Here is a 20,630-nt window from a genome sequence, read left to right on the forward strand (position 1 = left end):
CACACACCATCTCCAGGCCTGTCTCTGCTCCGAGCCCGGGTACCGTCCACTCAGATCCTTCTCTCACCTGAGCCAAGGCCGCCCCTCCCCCACTCCACCATCCCCCCCAGTCGTGTTGGCTCCACCTTCCGCAAGTCTCTTGGAGACTTGTCTCATGTTCTCTCCATTAGCTCAGTCCCACCCTGCCACACACAGCCCCTGTCCCCGTGGCCTTCAGGATAAGATCTCGGCCCCATGTGGCCCCTGCCTCCCTCCAGCCTTCCCACTCTCTCTCACCAGCCAAATGGAGTCTTTACTGTCTGTCCATTTGGCCTTGATCTTTGCCTCGGCTGTGGGGACCCCCAGAGCCCTTGCTGTGGTCCAAGGCAGCCCCTTCTACTGAGTGGCAGCTCCAACTAAACAAATCTGTCTCCCTCTGCTAGAAAGTCTTTCTCTTTGTCTGACTTCCCTGTCCCATACTTGCTTGCTTCTGGCCAACCTCTCTAGGCTGGGGAGAGTCGATTAGGTGCAGACGGGAAATGTCTCACTCAGAAGGCGGTAGAGACAGGAGTCCCGGTCATCTTAACATCTGCAACGCTACCACACAGAACAACACCCCCTTCTTCACTGCCCCGGTGAGGGCCGTCTCCTTGCTGAACACACTTTCCTGACATGAGTCCCTGGCCAAGCCACTATCCGGCCTGATTTATTAGCAGTGGACTCAGCTCCCACAGGTTCTGGGCAATTCTGTTACTCCAGAGAGACGGTAACTAGGGGCTCTGGTCTGTCCATGGGGATGGATTAGGGAGGCAGTGGGCACATTAGTGACCAGTGATCATGCTGAGTCTCCAACCCAGGGGAAAGGTCCCCAGAGCTCAGAGATAGGACTAACCCCATCCTGTGTCCTCCCCACCCTCCAGTCTTCTGTCCAGGTGGGGACACCCATTGCTCTCCATCCACCATTAATTCCCCAGCCCCTGCTACACCAGGGACCCCTTCTGCCCCCCAGAGGAAATCTGTTCCACTCTAGGGAGGAAGAAAATACAGGCCTCAAGCCAAACAGGAGCCCAGTTAAATGACCCCTGTGCATTATTTCCTTCTCTGAGCCTCCATTTCCAAATCTGTAAAATGGGATAATCGGTTCCACCTCACAAGGCTTCACTGATCAACTATTTGAGCCTTCATTGTTCCTCGACAATGTTCAACTTTTTTTTTTTTTTTTGCTTTTGCTTTTGCTTTTGCGAGGTAGGGTCTTCTTCTAGCCCAGGCTAACCTGGAATTCACTATGTAGTCTCAGGGTAGCCTTGAACTCATGGCGATCCTCCTACCTCTGCCTCCAGAGTGCTGGGACTAAAAGCGTGTGCCACCACGCCCGCCTGCCCAACAATTTTGAAAATACCCCAGTAGTACCAAAAGGAAGACCACGAGCTGGCATGGCCCTCGGGTCCTGGAATCAGGACGCTTGGAAGAGGAGTCAGAGAGGCACAGGTCTGCTCCTGCCCACACCGGGCCCCCATGGTGGGTCCTGAAGCCGCCATGCGCCACCTTGTGGCCAAGCTCTAGAGGCTGTGTCAAGTCCTGACGTGGGCAGCTGGAGAAGGGCACTGAGCTCCGCGCAGCACTGGGGTCAAGCCCCACAGACCACCCTGACTCTCAAGGGTCTGGGCGTGGAGAAGACCCCACGAATGGGGCTCGCACTACCTCAACTGACCTCTCAGCAACACGGCAGCTTCAGCATTGGCCTCACCAAACGAATGGGGAAACGGAGGTGCAGGGCGAAGAGGTCAGCTGTTCGCTTCCACCTCACAAGACGAGCTTGTATGGTTGATTGCACTAGGTCCTGACTGTACCCCTGACCCTCCAGGCTGGGTGAGTAGTGGTGTCACCCCGGTCCTGTAAGCAGCTGGGGACCATGGGGGAGGGGGATACCCTGACCTGAGCTGCAGACCACCAGAAGAGGCCCGGGGACCATTCATTCCCACCTCAGGGATATGCCTCCCGCCTCACCAACTTGTTGATTGTGTCCCACCCCCCCGCCCCACTACCCAAGTCTACCCTCTGCTGATCCCTGTGGACTGTATAGTGTGGCCTTTTGGCTTCACAGTGGGAGGTACCTGTGTGTTGGGAGCATTTCCCTTTCCCTGAACTGGGCAGCTGTCCCCTGTGTGGTCAAGTCTGAGGCCTCACTCAGCTCTACATCCTCAGTTCCCTTACAGACCCTCCCTCAGTCACTCACTTCCTCTGCCTTGGAGCGCTTCCTGTGGATTTCCTGACTATTCACAATTTCCCCTGGAATGTCGGGGTGCATGGTAGACTGCTCCCATCTCTCTGCTCTTTCACCACCTCCACACCAAGCTTCAGATAGCAGCTCCTCCTTACCTCCCAGCACAGCCTCAAGAGGTCTCCACAAGTGGTTCTTCTTTTTAAAAAATCTCTGTGTGTGAGTATGTGTGGATGGGTCTCTGCCTCCTGTCTTGCCACAGGAGCACAGGGTTACAGAGATGCTTACTACCACATCTGTCCTCATGTGGGTTCTGGGGATTTGAACTCAGGTCCTCATGCTGTGAATCAAATGCTTTATCCTCTGAACCATCTTTCTAGCCCCTCACCCTTGGTTCTTAACCAAGGTTAAAAATTCAACTGAGGGCTGGAGAGTTAAGGCCCTTGCCTATGAAGCCTAAGAACCCATGTTCAACTCGCCAGATCCCACATAAGCCAGAAGCACAAAGGTGAGGCAAATGTAATGTCGCACATGCCCACTAAATGGAGCAAGCATCTGGAGTTCTATTTCAGTGGCTGAGGCCCTGGAGCACCAATTCTCTCCCTTGTCTCTCTCACTAAAAAAAAAAAAAAAGAAAGAAAAAAAGCTGGGCATGGTGGTGCACAGCACTTGGGAGGCAGAGACAGGAGGATCACTGTGAGTTAGAGGCTATCCTGAGATTACATAGTGAATTTCAGATTAGTGTGAGCTAGAGCAGCAAGACCCTACCTCAAAAAACAACAACAATAAGTAAAATAAAAATTCAACTGAGGAGCTGGAGGGATGTAAGCTTAGCAGTTAAGGTATTTGCCTGTAAAACCAAAGGACTCAGGTTTAATTCCCCAGGACCCACATTAGCCAGATGCACAAGGGGGTGCACACGTCTGGAGTTCGTTTGCAGTGGCTGGATGCCCTGGTGCACCCATTCTCTCTCTCTCTCTCTCTCTCTCTCTCTCTCTCTCTCTTTCTCTGGAAAATAAAAAAATAAAAATAAAATATTTAAAAAAATTCAACTGAGGGCTGAGAAGATGGTTTAGTGGCTAAGGAACTTGCCTTCAAAGTCAAAGGACCCAGGTTTGATTCCCCAGGGCCCACGTAAGCCAGATGCACAAGGAGGCACATGTGTCTAGAGTTCGTTTGCAGTGGCTGGAGGCCCTGGCGCACCCATCCTCCCTCTCTTTCTCTCCCTCCCTCATTCTCTCTCAAATAAATAAATGAAATATATTTTTTAAAAGTTCAACTGAACTGGGCATAGTGGCAGAGAAGGAGGATTGCCATGAGTTTGAGGCCACTCTGAGACTACATAGTGAACTCCAGGTCAGCCTGGGCTAGAGCGAGACACTACCTTGAAAACCAAAACAAACAAACAAACAAAATTCAACTGAAAGCTAGGTGTGGTGGCATATGCCTTGAATCTCAGCCCTCAGAGGCAAAGGTAAGAGGATCACCATAAGTTTGAGACCAGTTTGGGATTATAGAGTGTGTTCCAGGTCAACCTGGGCTAGCGCATGACCCTATCTTGAAAAAAAAAAACCTGACTTAACACTGCACCCCATCTCAAATCAATCCATTTTACTCTGAAATAAGACCATGGCAGGCCAGTGGTGAAAGACACTGGTTCTTAATGCTCTTCTTTCCAGCTCTGTGACCTTGAGTAAATCGCTTAATCTCTCTGAGTCTCCATTAGATCCCAAGTTATAAAAGAAGAATATGGGGCTAGAGAGATGGTCAGGCTTAGTTAAAGGCACTTGTTTGTAAAGCCTGATGGCCCAGGGTTCAATTCCCCAGTACCCACTTAAAGCTAGATGCACAAAGTGTTCCATGCGGATTTAGGTGGCTCTGGCATACCCATTCTCTTTCTTTCTCTCCTTTTCTCTCTCTCTCAAATAAATAAATAATTAAATAAATATTTTAAAAAGAATAACAGTATCACCTTATTGGGTTGAATTGTTTTGTGGGTTGACTATGTAATTATTCATAAGGCACTTAAAACAGGGTTTGGAGTCAGGAGTGGTGGCGCACTCTTAATCTCAGCACTTGGGAGGGTCTCTGTGAGTTCAAGGTCAGCCTGAGACTACTTAGTGAATTCCAGGTCAGCCTGGGCTATAGCAAGACCCTACTTTGAAAAACAAACAAACAAAACAAAACAGAATGGGGTTTGGTATTTATGTAAAGTTAAACTTCTGATGCTTCAATTAATAAATAAGGAAAGTGATGTAATGTGATATGTATTTCAATTGTTTACGCATGTATTGAGTACCCTAAAGGCCATAATAAAGTAACAGGAAGTTTGGTCCTATTGTAGCACCTGAAGTATAACTGTGTGGGCAGCAGGTATGACATTTCCCAAGATGGCCACAACTCAGTATGGTTCTGAACAGGACCAGGAGCCATCTTTCTTCAGTTTACACAGCAGTTATATTTCTGACAAATTTGTTTTTGCCAACAAGCGTAAAATGTTCTCTGTGTTCCCGTGCAAGCCAGCCTCAGGCTCTGGGTACCAGCCATATCAAGGTCCCATGGGAACTTCAAAGGTCAAGCAGCTTGTGAGACAGTTCTTGGAGGTGTGCACTGTCCACCACATCATAGGGTGTCCTGCATCCAAGTCCCACCCACTGCCAGGAGCGCCCCAGTGGTCATGATCACTGAAAAGGCTCAGCAGGAATGAATGTTTGCCACTTAAACATGAGAGCTTAAGTGGGACTGAAACTGTCTGAGTTCCCTTCCTCAGTACCCACGTAAACAGCTCAGTGTGGCCACGCATGCCTGTAACAGAAGTCCTGTGAGGATCAAACACAGGAGGATCCCTGGGGCTCATGGTTCAGAGTGACTCCATGTCAAGGAACTACAGGGATTAGTGATGGAGGAGGATATTCTCCTCTGGCTTACACACACAGAGTACATACTGCACATGAACAAACAGAAAGAAAAAAGAACCAACAAATTCCCAAACTGGCTGGGCTAGGGGCAGAGGCTGGGCTCTACAGCAGCTGCCAAAGTTTTCTAGAAGTTGTGTCTCTTGCCTGTTGACTCCCAGTTGCCCTCAGGCCAAGGCCAACCAGTGTCAGCAGCTCCCTGACCTTCTCTCTCCACAGCTCATACCTTTCCCCCTCCCCTGCTGAACATGATGGATACCCAAAGAGTTTAGGGGTCTGCTTCCAGGAATGTCTGTCCTACTCCACGTAACTGTTCTGATCATGTAAGACTCAGTTCTGACACTACCTCCACAAAGAATAACTCTGATGCCTGTCCCCTATTTGGTCTAGAGCCTCCACTGAGCTCCCACAGACTCCTGGGACCATGTGGATCTGGCCCTGTCCTAGTCACCAATGTGGACATCTGTCCCTTCCTAAGTCAGGACACACATGAGAACCACTCGGTCCTTGTCCTTGGGGACCCTTTGTCTAGTGGAAGAGACAAACAGACAGTGCTGGACAGAGAGACCCACTGGCAGAGAGCAGGTTCCCAAAGGAGATAGGATCTTGTAGTATGAATACTATCTGGGCAAAGGGCAGGGTGAGGGAGAACTTAAGACAAGGCGAGGGGTCAGTTGGTGCAGCACTTGTAAGGTGCCAAGGAAGTTAAACTTTGTCCTAGAGCACTGGGGAACCAGGGTAAAGGCCAAAGCTGGGAAATTACATGGTCAAATCTACACATGGCAGAGTTAGTTGCCTCTGGAGAAGGTATTGGAAGGTGTGTGGCAGGACAAGAGAAAATATCTGGGAGAGGTCTGTGTTAGGTCAGGGGTCTGGGTGAGGAGAAGCGCTGCGTAACTGAGTCCCAGGGGTAGAAGGACCGCGTGTATGCAGGCACTGGAAAGATGGAGGCAGCCAGAGCAGATCTCAGACCTCAGATTGGTGAATCCCAGATGATGAAGGTGAGGACACAGTGGCCGGATACCTTAGGTCACTTGAACCTGGCCTGTGATAGACAGCCTGCAGGTCCCCTGGAGCCACCAGAGGGAGCTCTAGGACAGGCCCAGGCTGCCTTCTCCCCTAGCAGGCAGAACCCCCGCTGCTCAGATGTGGGCTGGGCACCTTCAGTGGCTTCACTGGACGGCCACTGGATTTGCAGGTGGGGACAGACCTCCTTAAGGTGGGGACAGAGGTTGAAGATTGCAACCTGTGTCTCCTGCACTGCTTTCTATCCTCCGCCCCGCAGGGAGAAGTGGGGTGACTCGTCAAGGTCACCTCACTGTCAGATCCCAGATAGAGGAGCTGCTCTTGTTGGGAAGTGATAGTATGGCAGTACCCCAAATCATATGGATGGAAGATCGAGCCCTTCCAAAAAAGCCTAACTGGGGGAGTTACTCATGGAGCCACCCACCTATCCTGCTCCACCCCCACCCGATGTTCTGGGTCTAGGAGTGGAGGCAGTGGTTTTGTGCTGCATTTGCATGGCATCCTGGCTCCACAGCACTGTGCACCTGAAGCCCTGGGGAACTGCCTTACCTGGGTCACCCAGGAAGCTGGGGAAAGGAGAGACTGTGACCTCCAGCCCAGAACACTTCCCCTTCAGCCAGGTCCAGTAGAAGGAGCTTGGGATCAAACTCAGGCTGTGTCTGCAGACATTAAGTGTCTGTCTGGGATCTAGGCTCAGTCTGAGTACAGAATCAAGGCTCAGCTCTGCACAGGACTTGAAGTCTAAGCTGAGTGCAGTGAGGCCAGGCTCCAGGGAAGGAATTCTGAGCTTGTGCACCAGGTCATCCATGTGCCACACCTCCACTGGTACCCTTTCCACCTTGCATGACACATCCTTGTTTGTAAGCCACATGCAAGCACCGAAGTAGAAGTCAGCTTGAGCCTGCAGGAGTGGAAGGTGGATGGGGAATGGCTGGAATGTGGAGCAGGGTAGATGAAAAGCAGTTAACTGGTGTGTGTGTTGGGGGCGAGGGGAGGGGAACCTGACAGGAGTACACAGAGGACAGCATCTCAGGCCTATAGTTACCTCAGGCAAAGGAGAATGCAGAGGTCAAGGTAGGTGGCCCAGAGCTACACGCTACACGGCTGGAGCGCAGAGGACATACAGTGGTGTGGCTCCTACTCAAATAGTTGGAAAGAAGGAAACTTCCTTGAGAGGTCTGCGTGCCAAGAGCAAGCAGGGGAGTGTGGAAGGCCCTGAGGGAAGGTGTGCAGTGTGGCAGTCTAGAAGGATGCAATGATCAGGGCAGTAAGGAGGAGGGAAGTGAGTGGCAAAGGAATCTTTTGGAAAACTGATGGGCATCTCTGCTTGCATCTAAACAGCACAATCTTTTAATTTTTTATGAAAGCAAAAAAAATGAGTAACAAACGGAGACACTGAAATAGGAAACCCTTTCCTATTCAGTCTGATGGAAAGCGCAAACTCAAGCCCAAAATAATTCCAGCAGGATTTCACTAACCCGTGCCAGCAGGCCCAGTGGGCCTCACTGAACACTGTCTCCTCAGTTGAACTCAGCACTCCCCAAAAATGAGGCCCGCTTGAGCGGCACAGCTCCTCCTGATGAGGTAACGAAACTAAGGCTTAGCTAGGACCAGAGTCACATGACCAGCCAAGGTCATGTGGCAGAGTTGGAACTGGAAGGGACTCCTGACTCCCAAGTCTGCTGAGACTTTTCTCTACATTCCCCCACACCCTTTCAGACACACACCACGCAGTGCACACTCATATAATACCACATTCATCTCACACACCTTACCCTACCCCTCCACACACACAGGCAATGCTCCCTAAATACCTGTGAGCATACAAGATCCCACAAACCACACAGACATACGTTTGCCTGGTCAACAGTAGTGCCCATCCACACAGTGCCCACATATGTACACAAACTTAGTCCCATTCTCTCTCTCTCTCACACACACACACACACACTCATGAGCTCAAACATGGCTACATATCCAACCACATCTGAACACCCACACACATGCAAACACCCACTCAGCCCATGCCCCAGACCCCCAGGACAGATAGAGCCACTTGCTGAAGATCCAAAACTGGCCTCAGGGCACACCTACTGACACACCATTCCCAAATGCATGAACACATCTTCACGCACACAGGCACACTGTAGAGCTATGTGCACATAGTTGGGGCACAATTGTGTCACCTGGCTTCTACCTAGGCCCTACCGGTACTGACTCAGAGTGGTGAGTCTAGACACTTCCAAAGACCCTGCCTCACCTCTGCAAGAACCCAGGAGTCCCAGAGAGCAAGTGGTTGCCTTTGATGCAAGGCCACATGCCCCATGAGAAGAGCTAGGGCTAGTTCCTAGCAAGTGCCCAAGCAACTCAGTGGCACACATCATCCTGCCAGGGTGAATGGAGGCCCTGCTTGGTGTTTATTAGGGGAGCGGGGAAGCTGTGGTTGGAGCAAGGTGAAGACAGGGGCCAGAGTTTGTCTCCTGCATCAGCTGAATCTCCTGTATCTAAAGAGGCTGCTTTCCTTCACCTGCTATTTGCGGAGCTTTGTGAGCCTGGTGAATCCCAGGCTCAGTTTCTCCTCCAGTGTGCAGGCTGGAATGAGTGACCTCAGCCCACCGTCATAGTCTGGAGACCACAGCCAGCCCTGGTTTTCATCCGGGGCTGCAGGACACTGAGTATCTTCGTCCTTCTCCGAATTTCAATTTCCTTGTTGGAAAAAGAGCCCGCACTCTCCCTGCTGGGTTTGTTATTAAAATCAAAATGGATGATGATTGTGGCAGCATTTGGGGGAGAATTGGAAAGTGTTGTGGGTAGTATATGTATCGTCTTTAGCATGGGGTGGCCACAAAATATGTACTCAGTTAAGTCAGTTCCTCTTGTATATATAAGTTCTCCTTTATTCATTCAATAACCACTACTGAGTGCTATGAGCCAGGTATTCTTTTAGATGTTCTCCATCCTTCTAACCACTGTTATTATCCCCATTTTATTACAACCAAGGCAACTGAGGCACAGAATCCAGTCACTCATTCAAGGTTGCACCACTGGTAGGAGGCAGAGCTGGGATTGGACCCCAGGTCTTTCGGCCTCTTTAAATCCAGCAAGGAGCCATGCACTTCCCGTTTAGAGTTCAAAGTCCCCCTCCCCTCTCCCTAGCAGTGGGCCCCTGTTAAATAAATCATCCAGGACCGGTTTCTAATTCCCAGACTTGGTTGCAAATGAATTATTCACATTGTAAGTCTGCAAACCGCAGGCTGGGCCTCATTACCCAAGAAGGGCTGCCCGCCCACAAGATGCCACTCCCTCCCCTGGGCACAGGGCCTGGTGGGGTGGTCAGAGCAACCAGAGCCCAGTGCCTGCACCCTGCTCTGGGAACTAGGAGGAGGGAGGGGCTTTCCTCCCCTCCGGCCTTTGCTTTCTAATAAGCTCATACTCCGCTGATATGAGAGTACATACGGGCTCAGGACACAGCCCGTCCCAGTTCCCTTGTCTGGTCCTGCTTGGCCACAAGCGCAGCTGTGTAACCTCGTGCAGATGGCCTGTCCTCTTTGACATTTTGAGGGAGGCTGAGCTGCCTGCCCATTTCACACTTTCTCTTCTTTTTCCACTTGTGATCTGAGGCTTGTGCTGCTTGGCCAGGCCCCCTGCTGGATGCCAGGGACTGAAATTCTGTCCTGTGGGGATGATCTATATAACCTGACACAGTGCTCCCAGCCAGAGCCCTGAGAGATTGTAGGGAATAATGTGAGCCACACATTTAAGTCAGCTAGTCTGGTAGACACAGTGAGCTCTAGGTTTAGCAAGAGACTTTGGCTCAAAGAGTAAGGTGGGGAGCATCTGATTAAAACACAAGATGTCAACCTCTAGCCTATATGCATGCACAAACACACATGCATCCATACGCACGTGTACACACACACACCCCAGCAGATCCCCTGTAGGGTGTATCAGTTTTCTACCTACTTCCCTCCTTTCTTCTAGTCTTTCCTGAGGACATAGATTAGGGACCTACATGCAATCCTAGACTCAGTTTCCAGGAATCCAGCTAAGATAGCCTTGGCACTGAGAACCACTGCAGGTCATTCAGGGATTCCTAATTCCCAGGCAGGTTGAGCCTGGTTTCTGCCCCAACCCAAACTCAGCTCTGAATGCCAGGCTAAATTCTGAAGTCCACCACAGACTAAATCCACATTCTAACTGATCCCTAATTCGAGACCCAGACTAAGCCCTGTTCCTGACCCCAGATGGATTCTCAATCTGATCCCAGATGGAGCCTGATCTTCACCCTAGGCAGGCTGATCCCTAATCCTGATCAGATGGAGCCCAGGCATCCTGTGGAAAAGCAGCTGTCATTTGAGACAGAGCAGAAAATGGTAAGTGGGAGGAAGAAGGAGGTGACGTCTGGCTGAGACAGAACAGGACCAGACTAACCATCAGGCAGCAGAGAAGGGAGAGCTCCAGATCCTGGGGACATTCAGGACTTTTCCACCATAGTCAAGAGAATCCACACCTGCCACTTCCTATCCTGGGTGCTAGCTGTGGGATCCCTCAGGGCCCACTACCCCTCCAAAGAACCCCATGGGTTCTGAGTATACAATGTCCTGCTTGGAGTAGATTATTTCCCCCTTATCTTAGCCATGGATGATTGGCACTCAGACCCTGGGTTCTGCTTCTCTGTGGCGCCAAGGCCTAGGCTGTGGCTGGTCTCTGGAAGAGAGACCTGCATGGACTTCAGGTGCCTATGTCATGTGTCCTAAATCAGCTGTTGACCATGTTGCTGATCCCATGCAGGACAACAGGGGAGTGTGGGAAGAGTGGCAGGTGGGCCTGAGACTGGGAAGTGATAAGCCCGGTCCTAACCTCCTCCCAGGGTTGCCCAGATGAGACGACTTGGCTCTCACACTATTCTCTTCAAGGCACAGGGAACAGTGAGGAAACGGAGGCCCAGAAAGTGGATACCATTTGTCTGGACTCAGAAAGTCGAGATTTGCTACCAGAATTCCTACGACTTCCTCTCAACCTCTGGTCACATCTATGGAAGAACAAAGGCCACCCTCCCCACGTATTCCACACTGGAGCATGTGTGCATCCACCCCTCCATCCATTCAACTATTCTTCTATCCATCCACTCACCTACCCATCTGTTCACCTGTCTGTCTACCTATCTATCTACCCATTCACCCATCTATCCATCCATCTATTTATCTGTCCATTTGCCCACCTGTTCATCTGTCCATCCACTCATTCATTTCTCTACCTATCCATTCTATCAGCTATCTTTCCACCCACCCATCCATTTATCTGTCCATCCATCCATCCACAGAGCAAACCAGAGGCAGAGCCTGCTTTTGCAGTGTACAGGCTGCCAAGGGAGCCACAGATTAAACAAACATGCCCACAAAACCAAATGCAGCGCTGTGTGCTAAGTGCTGGGGAGAAGCATCCTGGCTGTTGTCAGCAGCACAACAAGGACTGTCTCTCCTGGGGGTGCTCTCTACACCCCAGGGAGTTTTGGGCAGAAACCCTGCAGAGACAGCCCACGGGCTTGGTCTCAAGGGATGGAGGCGTCAAGAAAAGCAGGAATACTCCTCAAGGGATCCAGCTGGCTTACTGAGACTGCAGACAGACTACATGGCTCTTCCAAAGAGATGGGGTCTTGGGGGTGTGGCTGGAGCAGGAGGGAAGTGGGGGAGTCTTTGATAGTCTGCCCCGGAATAGCTTTGGGAGCCATCCAGCTGGTGCCCAAAGCCTCCAGGAGAAATAAGGAGGGTGGTTATCTCAGGAAGTGCAACAGCATGAGCAGAAGGCTGGAGGTGGGAACAGCAGGCAGACCCAGGAAGGCGGAACAGGAGAGGAAAAGGGGAGAGTCTGGGGTAGGCACACATGGGGATCTCATGGCACCCTGAGGAGAATCAGCTCCCTACACCCGTCACAGTCCCTGCTTCTGTGTCTCCAGCCAACTCTGTGTCCAGAAAGGAGTACAAATGGTCTCATTCAGGAAGATCATTATTGGGGGGTTCCATTGTACAGGCAGAAAAAATGAGGTCAGACATTAAATCTATTGCCCAGAAAAGCAGCGTGAGATAGACAATCAGGACACAATCCCAAGGTGCTGGACCCTCAACCCATCCCTTACCACTCCCTGATCAGGCCCATGAAGTCATCGGAAGATATCAGGACAAGGTCAGAGCTGACACTACCATGCCTTGCCAGGCTCTCCTGCCACTTGGAGAGTTCATGCATAAGCTCTGTCCCCATGAGCTCTGCATGATGCCAGGCACAGAATAGGTGCCTGGAGACACTGAACAAACCAGACTGATGAGAGCCAGGACCACGTGCCACGTCACTACAGCCCTGTCACTGCCCCTATTCCGCAGATGGGAAGACTGAGATGTGGCTGACAAGAGGCACATCTGCAACTCACCAGGCAAGGGGTCAATGAGTGCAGTAATAAATGAAACCAGTGAGTAAATGAGCATGAGTAATGAGTGAAGAGATGAGTGGGAGATGAAAGGTTACAGGGGCAGAGAGGGTTAGAGGAGATGAGAATTTCCTTCCTTCCACCCCCATCTCACTCTGCCTTGGCTCCCAGGCAGAAGCCCCTTCCCCCCCCCCCACAAGGGAGATTTCAAGGTTCTCTGCCAGACTGTTGCTTAGCAACAGTGCCCAAGCCGGCCAGCCCCACCCACTCTAGTCCACCATCACCAGGGTGTGCAGCCAGCCCTGAGGGCCTGGCATGCCCTGCAGGCAGGGGATGGGACCCTGGCACTGAGAGACCAAGCGGGTGGCCTGGGTGGACTTGGAGTCTGGGAAAGGGAGCGGCTGCGCGGGCAGGCAGTGCAGAGCAGCCATTGGCTTGGAAGACGCAAGGCCTGGGGTAAGGGAGGGGGTGATCCACACACCTGCTCAGAGAGGCACCATGGGCCTGAGTCTGAAGTCCTGGGTCTGAGTACACCCAGAAGGAGCTGCTTCCCTCCTGAATCAGTTACCCCAGCTGTAGAAGAGGGACAGTCCCTATGCCCTGGGGTGACAGTGTGAATGAGGACAGAACAGAGCACGGAAGGCTTTGTATGAGAGAGCGCAGGCTGTTTATGCAGGTATAAAGCCTCTCGTGCTGCCCTCCAGGAGAGGAAGGACGACAGGAGAGGAACGCTAGTCCCGGAGACTCCTTGTAAAGGTGATCCTAGAGCTGGACCCTGACAGGCTTCCTCAGGTGGAGATGGAGTGGGGAGTGGGAGTGAACTCTTGGCAGAGGGAACAATCTGTGCAAAGGCCTGGGCAGGATGGGTGGTGGTGGGGGGGCTGTCTGAAGTTAAACACGTCTAACAGTAGCTTCATCCATAGGTGAACTTATTATACAGTCTTCACTATAGTTGCAGGGTTGGAATTAGTGCTCCATTGTCCCAGGAAAGGAAATGTTGGCTCAGAAAAGCCAAGAGACCTCCCTGGGGTCACACAGCAGTGATTTGCAGGAAGTCCAGCTTGCTTTCACCGGCAATCTGTATGCTCAGAGAAGAAACTGGTCGATGTGGTGAGAGCAAAATGGTGGTGAGAAATACACCCATGGAGTGTGCAAGAGAGTCTCTGGATTATTGAGATAGTTTCTGAGCTGGAAGAAAAGTGGCCCAGACTGAGTCCTCAGGTCCTTTGGTACTGTCCCCATCTGTCCCCACCTCCTACATTTGCCATTCTTTGCATCCATCCACCTCACCCTCCACCCCCACCCACTTCTCAACCACTGCAAGAAACCATGTGTGACGGTGGAGAATGTAAAAATATATATGCAACCGAAAAACAACAAGAGGCTGACAGCATGCGGCTATAAATATTCCTGAGGGTGCGGAAGCGAGCTCCGGATCCTGCTGCCTGCTGCCTGGGGAGCGGGGGCCTGGTGTCTGACAGTTGGAGAGGGGGCTTGGGAAGAAACAGTAGGGGAATGACCATTGGTAGACCTACTTTGTGCCAAGCTCTGTGAAAGCGTGACGTCACCATGCCTTGTAAAACCCTCTCCAGGAACCATATCTGTTATCCTGATCTTACAGATAATGAAACCAAAGCTTGAAAAGTAGGTCATCTGGCCAAGGTCACCCAGACAGGGAGAATGGAGCTGGAGTTACAGGCCACTCTGCCATGGGCCAACTCTGGGTGTGGGCAGGGGGAAGCCAGCTGCAGGCTCTACCTTTCCCACACCGTGTGGCTCCAGGCACTCTCCTGTTTATACATCTTCTACTGCTCCTCATTGCCCTTCAGATGAAGAACATACTCCTTGGTGCCTTCAAGTGCTTACGATGTGGCCTCTGCACATCCCCAAAGGTCATCTCTTGCCATTGCCCCACTCTGAGCTGTGGCCACACTGACATTTTTGGGGGACCTTTATGTGACGCAGGGATTGCTGTCTCTACAGTTGCTGTTCTCTTTGCAGGCATATTCCCTGTGGTTGCTTCTACTCTGGGGTCTCGAGCTCCTCCTCAGGAAAGTCTTTCTGGGCTTTTCCATTGGTCAGACTCTCCTCTTAACCCACTCTTAGGTGCCCCTGAAGGGCCTGGGACACTGGTATAACTAGTATAGTTGTCTGGCCTATTTTGGGTGTGGGCCTATGTGGGAATAGGCAGAACCAGCACCATGGTGGTTTGCTCGACTTGTGAGTGCTCAGCTGTTCAAAAGGGACCATGGGAGACCCATGAGTGACAAGAGGACAAGGCATCCCTTCTGATGATGGTCAGTCTGGGTGATGGGTATAGGTAAGCGGCCTTGGAGACACTTGGGAAGTGATGGGATGGAAAGAGCTGGCCTTGGGGCTCTGGAAAGAGAAGGAATGGGGAGATGGATCAGTTAGTAAAGTGCCTCATGGAAGTATGAGGACCCAAGTTCAGATCCCCAGCACTGACATAAAAGCTGGGTATGCTGGCACACACCCTGTAATTCCAGAGCTGGGGTGGCAGAGCCAGCTAGGACACTGCCTAGCTAGACATGCAGAGCTGGTGAATTTCAGGTCAGCAAGAGCCTCTGTCTCCAAACTACAAGGTGGAAATTGAAGAAGGCACTGGATATTGACCTCTGGCTTCTACAGGCACATGCACATATATGCACATGCACACACATGTATACTCACACACATGTACACACATACATACACGGGAAGCAAGCAAGCAAGCAAGAAAGAAAGAAAGACAGAAAGAAAGGCTGGGTGTGGTGGTGCACACCTTTAATCCCAGCACTTGGAGGCAGAGGTAGGAGGATCACCATGGGTTTGAGACCACCCTGAGACTACAGAGTGAATTTACGGTCAGCCTGAGCTAGTGTGAGACCTACCTTGGAAAACAAAAATAAAAACAAACAAAAAGAAAAGAAAATGTAGGAGGAAGAGAGGTGAAAGGGATCCAGAGAGCCCTGCGTCTGGCCACTAGCACTGCCTGTAGAGCAACAGCCATGAGAACCACTTGGGCAACATGTGGCCACCTTTTATTTAGGTTTTGTTTTGTGGCAGAGTCTTACTTTCGCCCAGGCTGACCTGGAACTCTCAGTAGCCCAAGCTGGCCTCAAACTCACAACAATCCCCCCATTTCAGTCTCTTGAGTGCTGGAATTTCAGGAGTGAGTCACCACATCTAGCTTTAGTAACCCTCACTTCTTTTTCTGACAGTTGCAATCATCTTTTGATGAATATGATCAAAATATGATTGAAACTGTCAGAAAACAAAAGGAAGGGGATTAGTTGGGACCTCTCCCACTTCTGCTAACCCTTCTTCTTCCCAACTATTCCCCTTCTTCTTCTTCTTCTTTTTTTTTTTTTTTGTGTGTGTGTGTGTGTGATTTTCAAGGTAGGGTCTCGCTCTAGCCCAGGCTGACCTGGAATTCACTATGTAGTCTCAGGGTGGCCACCAACTCTTGGCAATTCTCCTACCTCTGCCTCCTGAGTGCTGAGATTAAAGATGTGTGCCAGGTTCCTTCCTTTAAAAAAAAAATTTTTTTTTATTGGGACTGGAGAAACAGCTTAGCAGTTAGGGTGCTTGCCTGCAAAGCCTAACGACCCAGGTTTGATTCCCCAGTACTCATGTAAGCCAGATACACCAAGGTAGCCCATGTGTCTGGAGTTCATTTGCAGTGGCTGGAGGCCTTGGCACACCCATTCTCCCTCTCTCTCTCTCTCTCTAGGTGCTGCTTTCTATCTCTCAAATAAATACTTTTTTTTCCTGAGATAAGATCTTGCTCTTTCCCAGGCTGATCTGGAATTCACTATGTAGTCTCAGGGTGGCCTCGAAGTCAGCAATTGTCCTACTCCTGTCTCCTGAGTGCTGGGGAAAATGCATGTGTCACCACACCCTGCTTAAATAAAATGTATTTTTAAAATTTTTTCCTGACAACCTCTGTACATATAGATAATATACTCATATCCTTCTTATTTCCATTTTTCTTTTTGACCCTCTGGGCTCCTTGCATGAGCCTTGAGTGAGTACTTATTTTCTGAGGTATGGGTAGTTTCCCAGTGACTACACCAGTAAAGAACTTGAGTGCCCTGTAATAAAACATCCTGAAAGAGAAAACAAACATATTACATTTCTATATGTAATCAAAATTTTAAAAAGTATAAATGAGATAGCTTAACTGTTTTTCATACAAAGTCTGAAAACTCTAGCCACATGTTTAAGTAGCCCAATATGGCCTCTGGCAGCCATCGTGGAGAGCATAGACCTAGACTGTAAATGCCTCGAGCAGCAAAGTCATGACCAACCACACCATCATTGCCTCCAGGGTCTGGCAGGCACTGGATACTCAGGAAGCTTGTAGTTTGACTGACTGGCTGGTGGACTGGTAGGCTGGTAGAATAAATGAATGATCCAAGACTTGTTGGGATCAAAAGCCAAGACTCTCAGCCTGGGCCATAGAGAGACATGGAGATCAGTTCTGGTCCCATGTCCATCCAATTCTCTGACTTGGTTGACAACCCTCTCCCCTTTCTGGGTCTTGGTTCTCACATTTTTTACAATGGTGGGGCAGAGGGAGGGTTGCACTTTGTGATTTTTCTGGGCCCTTGTTAAAGGATTATCCTTAGAAGATGGGTCTCAGGGCCAGGTGGGGTGGTGTATGCTTTGAATCTCAGCACTCGAGAGGATGAGGTAGAAGAATCACTGCAAGCTTGAGGTCAGCCTGGACTACAGAATGAGTTCCAGGTCAGCCTAGGCTAGAGTGAGACCGTATTCTGAAAAGAAGGAGGAGGAGGAGGAAGAAGAGGAAGAAGAGGAGGAAGAGAAGGAGAAGAAGAACTCTCAGACCATCAGCTAGGTCCCATGTCCCATTTCATGGCATAACACTCCTGTCCTCCTACCTGTGTGTGAGACCAGAGGTCTCTGTAAACTTGTCTGGTGGTCTTCTGTGTAGATGGAGCCAGCCATTGAGTGGGAAACTGAGGCAGGACTGCTGTCATACATGATCTTGGCAGTGGCAGTGGGACCTAGAACTGTGCGATTCTTGCTGCCTTTCTCTCACTACCATCATTTTCCCACACTTCTCATCAATTTAGAGTCATAAAAGAGCAGGGCTTGGTTTAACAGGCTCAACTTTTGCCTCTGCAAGGACAGGAAAGGGAGGCCAAGATGTGTGACCAGGATGAGGTCACTCAGAGAGCAGACCATCGTCCAGACCCTCTGTTTTCCTTATCATGAAAAGTATGAAGGCTGACTTCATCCTAGCCAACATCAATGAATGCCTCAGACCCAAACTCCACCAAACAGCCCTGTGGCCTTGAGCAGGACACCGTGTCTCAACATTCTTCTCTGGAAATGGGGGTCAGAGCTACCAACTTCACTGGTTGTTAAGCTGGTGAGATGTGTCAGCACACAGAGGTGCTAGTAAAAGCTCCTGGCACACCACAGTGGGTGAGAGACCATCTGGGCTGTGCACGGCGGCGCAGCGGTGGGAAGGAGGTGGAGGGGAGTAGGGTTCACAGTCTCTCTGGCTTCATGGGATGCTGTAAACTATCAACTGCGTTGTTCTTGCAAACCCTTTGGTAAATGTCACCTCAGTGGGGAGGCTCTTGAGGATTAGCTTTTTATAATCCGAGAAGCACTTCAAAATCATAAATCACTTTGAGACTGTAGAGCTCTTTGGAAGTGCTTTCTAGACTGTTGAGTGCTGTGCACATCAGAGACAAGTGGCATTTCAAAACATGGGCAAGAAGCAGGGTGGGAGTGGGGAGAGAAGGAAAGTGACCCCAGAGCATAAAACCAACTGTGTTTCCCCTCTACCTCCATCAACATCACTTCCAAGCGGCCGGTGCGGAGACACCTCAGCAGATCTGCAGAGTCCGCTCAGAGGCCAGCAAGGCCTCTGCACGCTGATTCAGCTGAATGCGATGGCTTGAGGTGAACAGGAAGTTTTTCCATCTTTCTTGTATTTGTTTTTTCTTCTGTTGTCTACCACAAAGGCAATGAACTTGACAGTGTGTAAAGATTTCCCTCTTGGGCTAAGGAGGTCTTGGGCTGCCCAATGACCTTGCCCTGAGGCCCACACTTGGGGTTGCTTTGCAGACTCACATGGATGAAGGAATCCCAGAGTGTGAGAGCCAAGGCCAGGTGGAGATGATGGTCTTCGAACACTGTGAGGTCAGAGCCAAGGTGAGGCCAGGGAGGTTCCTGTTCCAATCCCAACTCTGCTACCTTCTCATCATGACCTTGGGCAAGTTTCTTCCCTCCTCTGAGCCTGAGGCCCTCCCCCTCTTGTGCCTGTATGACTAGATGGCTGCATGAAGTGTATGGGCAGGTTCTGCCCTTTCCTTTAACCAAAGACCCAATGACCTTCTGATAAAGGGGAAATAGAAGGCAAGGCAAGCTCTGCAGGGTGGAGGTCATGAGCATAGCTTGTCAAATTGTGAAGACCTAGGTTCAAATCATGCCTCTGTGACATACCAGCTGTGAATCTTCAGGCAAGTCACATTGTCTTCTGAACCTTCATTTTCTCTGCTGTAAAATGGGTATAATAATGGTCTCTACCTAATAAAATGCACACAAACTAGGGAGTATAAGTTAGCAGTAGAGAACTTGCTTAGCATGTGCAAGGCTCTTGGTCCAATCCCTAATACTATGAAAGAAAGAAAGAAGAGAGAAAGGAAAAGAAAAGAAAGTCGGGTATGGTAATACACACCTATAATCCCTGCAATCACTGGCAATCTGACTGTCTCTGTGATTCCTCCCACTTCTCCATGTGCCTTATTGCATTTGCAACTACTAGAGAAAAACCTCTGGATCCCACACCCCTAAATTTTCTGCACTTCTCCTATGATACACTTGTCACAGCCCCTCTCTCCCTAACCCTTGCATTACAAGTGTCTCTGAGCTGTGTGGTATTGGTGACCACGCTCCTCTTTGTACCCTTTGCAGCCATGCACAAGGAATGCATCTGTGGTGATCTGAATGTAAAATGTCCCCCGTAGCCTCATGCATTTAATCCAAAGTGGCTGGTGCTATTTGGGAAAGTTTTGGAGCCATTGGGAGGTAGAGCCTTGCTTGAGAAAGTGTGTCACTGGGTGTTATAGCTCAATCCTGCTTGCCACACTGCACTCACTCCCCTTCCTCCCTGCTGATAAGATGTGAGGCCTATCTGTCTGTTCCAACCATGATTTCCCCACTGTGATAGTTATTTGCCTTCAAAAGTATAAGCCAAGCCAGGCATGGTGTCGAACACTTTTAATCCCAGCACTTGGAAGGCAAAGGTAGGAGGATCGCCATGAGTTCAAGACCACCCTGAGACTCCAGTGAATTCCAGGTCAGCCTGGGCTAGAGTGAGACCCTACCTTGAAAAACCAAAAAAAAAAAAAAAAAAAAAAAAGTATAAGCCAAGGGCTAGAGAGATGGCTTAGTGGCTAAGGTGCTTGCCTGCAAAGCCTAAGAACTCATATTCGAATCTCTAGGTCCCACATAAGCCAGACGCACAATGTGATACAAGCACACAAGGCCAAATATGCTCACAAGGTGGTGCACATGTCTGGGGTTTGACTGCAGTAGCTAGAGGCCCTGGCATGCCAATTCTCTCTCTCTATCTCCCTCTCCCCCTCTCTCTCTCACACACATTAAAAAAAAAAAAAGTCAGTCTGTTGGGCTTGCCTCAAAAATGTTTTAAAAAAAATGTATGAGCCAAAACAAACACTTACCTTCTATAAGCTGCTTCTAGTCGGGTATTCTGTCTCAGCAATGAGAAAGTAGCTGCCACAGCGACCTTTGCAGTGGGCTTCACACACCAAGGAAGGTCCATGCATCAGCCACATGGCAAGTTGAACAAGCCCTGTCAGCATCCTGGCAGTGGCTGTGCCCGCCCTCCGAGCGCCTCCGCGTCACTAGTCTATACCCTGCGAGCTGAGCTGTAGCCCTCTCACTGTTGCATTCTCCACAGCCAGGACAGGATCTAGCGGCACGGGCAGCTCAGAAACATATGGTGAGTAACATATGGTGGGAAAGAGGTCTCTGAGGCAAGTGGGGGCAGCTCAGTGTGTAGCTT

This window comes from Jaculus jaculus, chromosome 1 (genome assembly GCF_020740685.1).
Source record: "Jaculus jaculus isolate mJacJac1 chromosome 1, mJacJac1.mat.Y.cur, whole genome shotgun sequence".
Taxonomy (NCBI): Eukaryota; Metazoa; Chordata; class Mammalia; order Rodentia; family Dipodidae; genus Jaculus; species Jaculus jaculus.